The sequence below is a fragment of the Euphorbia lathyris genome, chromosome 2, assembly GCF_963576675.1.
Source record: "Euphorbia lathyris chromosome 2, ddEupLath1.1, whole genome shotgun sequence".
NCBI classification, from domain to species: Eukaryota; Viridiplantae; Streptophyta; class Magnoliopsida; order Malpighiales; family Euphorbiaceae; genus Euphorbia; species Euphorbia lathyris.
The window spans coordinates 34,055,395-34,061,394 of NC_088911.1; positions in this window are offsets into that span (position 1 = coordinate 34,055,395).

A 6,000-nucleotide genomic window follows, 5' to 3' on the forward strand; every position below is an offset into this window, starting at 1 on the left:
TGAGCAACTAAGAAATGAAAATCCATAAAATTAGGTACTCAGTATCACAAACGCCTCACATTCTAATTAAACTGAGTTAAAACCTACTCGCACCATTAAATGCCAACACGTGTAATAAATAGCACCTCGAAAAGGCAAACAATAATGACCTAACCCATGCGCCGAAGATGTCATAAGTGACAGAATCTCTGTCGATTGAATATCCCAAGGTGAAACGGCTAGTTCAATAAATGGGGGCGATTTAGATTTCTATAAATAGAGGAAGATTCTCCCTTAATCTTTTTCACGCGTGAATCCTTAGGCATTCGAATTCTTCTCTCTCTGTCAAAACTTCAAAAACCCTGAAAATCTCTGGGAATGACGAACTCTCAGAATGTCTCCGGTGGTGATTCCGGCAAACATCACACCGATGAAAATCCCAAATCTCATGTTCTTAACAAAAACCCTCAAGCTGACCCAGCAAGCTCCTCGAAACAAAAGAAACCCAAGGCTAGAACCATGGTAAAGGTTCACAAGAAAGTCAACAATCTCGAAGTCCTAAAATGCCGATGGTTTTCTCCCAGCTTCATTACCGCCGAGAAACCATTCTGTGAGTGGATTGAGAAAAACGATTGGGCAGGCTTTTTCTCTCTCCTCGGAACTACCTATCCTCGCCTGGTTAGGGAATTTTACTCCGGTCTGTTTGTGGATGAAGACGATGCGGACTACTTGGAAACCCATGTCAAGGGCCATAAGATAACAATCACACCATCCTACTTGGCAACTCTGCTAAATATGCCAGAAGAAGGGACTGAGTTTAGAACAACAAAGGAAAAGCTTGATCATGTCAAGGGATTTTGCAAACCCAAAAATCACAAAGGAGAGATACCCAGTACCTGTATGGGACAAAACCAGAAGATGGCACACTACATACTGACCAACTTCATCTTCCCTAAACTCAGCCCAGCCTCGTCAGCCTCCAACTTCGAATAGTGCTTTATATGGCACATGCTGACCTACAGCCCACTCAATATGCTTGTGTTTCTGGTTGGTGCACTTCAACGTAGAGGTAAGAAACTTAGACTAGGTTCTCTAATCACCAAAATCCTTGAAGATCACAAAATAGAGACAATCAATGAGACTAAGAGTTTGGGAACGGAAATAACCGCAGCTTTGCTGTTTGGGTTAGTATTCAACCAGCCATTGAAAGGGGCTGAAGAAATTGTGGAAGAGGAAGAAGCAGGTGATGCTGAGCCAGAAGTTGAACCTAAGAAAGGGAAGGAAGTCCCTGCTGAGTCACCAAAGGCAAAGAAGAAGAGGAAAGCACTTGAAACGTGCACAAAGGACATCTCTGCCGTCCCAAAGAAGAAGCGGGCCATGGCTAAGGGCAAGAACGTTGATGCTGACCAACCTCAGGTTACACCTAGGTCAGTAGAGAAAAGAAAAGGGCAAGCTGAGCCCGAAGAAGAAAGTAATGAAACCCCAGAACAACCCCTAAAGAAGAAGAGTCGAAGTTCTGGCTTGAATATTGTTGAAGATGATCCCATTGATTGGGTTGTGACACCCAAGTCACATTATGCTCAAAGTATCGGGATCGATCTTGAGAAAACTCCAGTTGAGCAAGCTGAAGAAGCGGAAGAACAAAGACAGGATGACACTCAGCCTGATATTAAGGAAGTAGATCATGCTGAGTCAGATGATATTGAGCAACATCAGAAGGAAAATGCTGAACAACCCGGGAATGATGAACATTTGGAAAAATCATTGTCTAGCTCCAGTGAAGATATTCAAGCTGATCCTTCACCCCCAAAAGCCAAGGAATTTCGACGACTTAAGAAGAAGGCACACAAGCAAACACCTATTGATCTTCTGGATGATTCCCCGCCTCGAGAGCCACTTACTGACCTCTCTGATATCCAATTCAAATACTTCTCCCATGATACTGAGTCTCCTCCTAGGGAATCTGTGCAAAATCAAGCCTCTGTTACTCATATTGAGGAACAATCCAAGACTCTGGAACATCCAAATTCTGTCGAGCAAGTGCTCGAAGCCCAAGTTGCTCAAGACGGGGAGACAACTATGGGACAACCTGGTCAACTTCCTCCTCATGTTGAACAAGTCAACATCTCTGTAAGTCCTTCCCCTCAAACTCAAAATACACAGGATGTTGAGCACTCAGTTCCTCATACTGAACTACCACACGGCCCAAAAATTGACCAACCACTCCCAGCTGATAAGCAGCCAACTTCACCACCATCAAACTCCACTTCCATACATGCTTTTGAGCCAAATCCATCTGGTCACTTTGCCTATCTTAGTGCAACTCAATCTGGCCGTCGCATTGTAGAAACTGCTCAATCCCTTCTCCAAGAGTTCAACACTTCTGATGCTGCTGGGTCTGATCATCCTGAGTCATCTAACATCTCATCCATCGCTCAACTGCTTAATGAAATCAAGGGGCTCAAGGATCTTATAAGTGTTATGACATCAGTTCAAACACAGCAACCCAAGCAAGACCAAATTGCCAATCTGACTGAGCTGCTACTTCTCATGGTGAATCACATGGATTCGCTTGAAGGAAACATCAACACTCTCTCAGTAGTCAATCCGGAATATGTCACTTCAGCTGAGTTAGCTCAACACTTTGCTAAGCTGACTGCAGAGCTGACCCATCTACGGTCTATGGGAAATCCTGAATCTGCCACATCTGCCGAGCTGCAAGAATGCTTCGCCAAGCTGACTGCTGATCTTACTTGTACACGTGAGTTAGTTTCTTCTTCTTCTCAGTGTACAATTGACCAACTGAGTGAAGCGTTAAGTCTACTCAACGTCAACAAAGCACAGATGGATGTTGACCCCATCACTAATGAAACCCTTCTGAGCTTCTCACAAACCATCCTTCGCTCAGTACGCTACACAAAAGCTCAACGACAATTCTACGACTCAGCTCTGCTCAAGATGTACCATCAATCCTTTGCTCAGCTCACTGAGTCCATCTCTTGGATCAGCAAATCTCATGAATGTCTCATCAGCATGCTGAGCAGCTCCTTACGGGTTCCTCGAACTGTTCAAGATGACTGTGTTCCAGTTATTGATGGCTTAAGTCAGAGTACAAGAAGGCTGAAGCGTTATTCAAACGCTCTGTCTGGTGCTGCTAGAAATGATACGTTCATTCCTCCTCCTTCCGATGATGGCAAAACGGGGGAGAAAAGCCAATATGGAACTTAACACGCCGGTGGTGCATCAGGAAGTAAAGACAAAGGAAAAGGCAAGTATGCTGAAGCCAGTCTGAAGAAGAAGAAGTAGTCTAGTCTAAAATTTGTGCTTAATATTTGTGTTTCGTGTCAAGTAAATTTATGATAAGCATCACTTTGTCCAACCTGTCTTAATACCATGCTTAGTAGTATATACTGATCTGTCCAAATTGAACAAACAAATCATAATACTCAGTATACATCTTCACACATAAGTAAACTGAAGTAATAAAATGACCATTTCTGAAAACTGACCTATCTGATCTTAGAAGATCTAGGAGTGAACTTAGTCAGTACAAATATCTTTAATTTCTCTCAATTAAATCCTGGAAGGTTTAGAGTTAAGTTAATATATGCAACCCTTACGGGGGAGCAATTTCAGGAATATGAAAAATAATTCAATCATGGGGAATTTCAAAACTGAGTTCCATAATCATGTATTTTGCCAACATCAAAATGGGGGAGTTTGTTGAAACACCTTTCCACAAGATTTTAATTTGACAAAATCATCCATGATTAAGAGACAATCAAATTTAAGTGCTTTATTTTAATTGTACTAATCCGTTTGTTCAATGTTGAGTATAAATATAAATATAAATAGATATAAAAGTAAAACAGGACAAAGTCAGCATGAGATGACATAACAAGCTAAGTGGAATAAAACTCAGTATAGAAGTCTCATGATCAAGCTAAGTGGAATCGAACTCAGCATCAAAAGATTGAGGTTTATAGTCCAACAGAGCTAAGTGAGATAGAACTCAGCATGAGAAGCCGTCGAAACAATTGTCTTACAAAGTTGAGCCAACTAAAAGTGAACTCAGCATTAAAGATGCCAAAAACAATGAATAACGCAGTAGAAGCTGGGTGAATCTTCAGGATAGCATAAAAGAGTCGTTCACTAGAAGACAATGATTGCCATCCCTCTGCGCCAATAATTGATTCCTTGGAATAACGCAAAGGACACATTCCGAGATGTATGGGTCAATGGATTATTAGTAAAAGACAACTGGCACAAAGAGACAAGTCTGACGCAAGAAGACAAAATCTGACGCCTCAAGGAAAACAGAGGAAAGGAATGGCCGAAACAGTCTGAAGCTGACCAGAAGTTGTTCCCTAAAAGAGCCGTTTTAACATCAACGGCTAAATCATTTCAAAATGATCCAACACAGATTTTCTCCTATATAAGGACAATCAAAATCCTTGGATCATTGCCGATTGAAAAAAAGCACAAAAAGAAAAATACAAGAGAGAAAAATACAAGTTCAAAGCACTTCAAAACAAGAAAAAGATCTTACACTCACATTCTATTCCTGTGTAAATGCTAGTTTGATTCTCTGTAATCATCTAAAGTGTTCTCCCTCTGAAAGAGAACAAATTGTATCAATTGAAATATTGAGAGTGTTGTGCTGAGTGTTTGGTTGTAAACATTCAGTGGTAGAGAAATCTAAGCATCGGGATGATGCTTAAATCAGTTTGAGGAGAAGACGGAAGGATGATTGGAATTAGTAAATTAAAGCTATAATGCAAGCTTAAGTAAATACGTATCCTAACCCGTTAACCTCGAGCGAGCTTAGTTTATTTATACTGGTTGAGCTGTAGAAGACGTGTTACAGATTATAGAGGGGGTTGGCCACATGTCTCCTATTGATAGGAGGAGATGAGCGCAGTTACCGGGATCTAATATCCCTCAAAGTCATTTGGCCCGTGATTCTCGGGACTAAGAATGATGTGATAACTAGATTCTTGACTGGATCTGACGAGACTTCTCGGGTCAAACTTCTAATACACATTGTATTTAAAGACAATGGGACGCTACACGTTCTATCTTTAGAGGGTAAGTCTGGGTGTTTTGTAGTTCCACATGGCAGAGTTTTATTTATCTGATATCAATATGCGTGTTATTTTTGTGGACTTTTCATTCCATTTTAGGAGGGTGGATTCTTGTTTATATATATATATATATATAGTATTAAAATTTATAAACGAATAATTATTAATTTTTGATATAATTTTTTATAATTGAGATTTCAATAATTATTGCATTATAATTAAATTTCTTTTGATTTCTTTTTAACTAAAATCCCTTTAAATTGGAGGCTCTAAGGGCAGTCGAGGCCCTAGACGGGAGCCTAGGTCGGCTTGTCGCCCTTGACCATCCAGAGGTAATTGCGAAAACATTGAGAAGAAGTTTAAAACTCCGTTTCGTTTTCAATTCAATACTCTAATTTCTTCTTAATCATTTGTGAATCGAAATTTCATTTGAAAATTTAGAAGAGGTATTTATACTGTGAAAACTAATATCTTAGGTGTTGTTTGATAGAATGGAAAATTAAGTACTGAATTTTAAGTGCTGAATATTATAAGTACCGAAAGTATTGGATGATGTAATTTTTATAAAAATATTAGTTGATAATGTTTAACTTAAAATATTAAATTAAATATTTTGACTTGTGAAAATAAGTGGTTTTTAACTTAATTAACTAATTTAAATGGTGGAAAAACAACCGTTATTAAATTAATTAAATGTCTAATATTTTAATTTACATGATTAAGTGAGTTATCAAACAAGGTCTTACTTTAAAATTGGTTTAATACATCTTGCACCCGTGAACTTATCCCAAAATATCAATTGACCCCTAAACTTTAGTATTCTATTGATTCCCTATCCTTGTTTAAAGTGAACAGTTAACCCCTAAAAATCCAATTGCCAGAATAAGAAGAGATTTTAGAAAAGTTAAAATATGTACATTTTAAGCAAGTTAAGAAG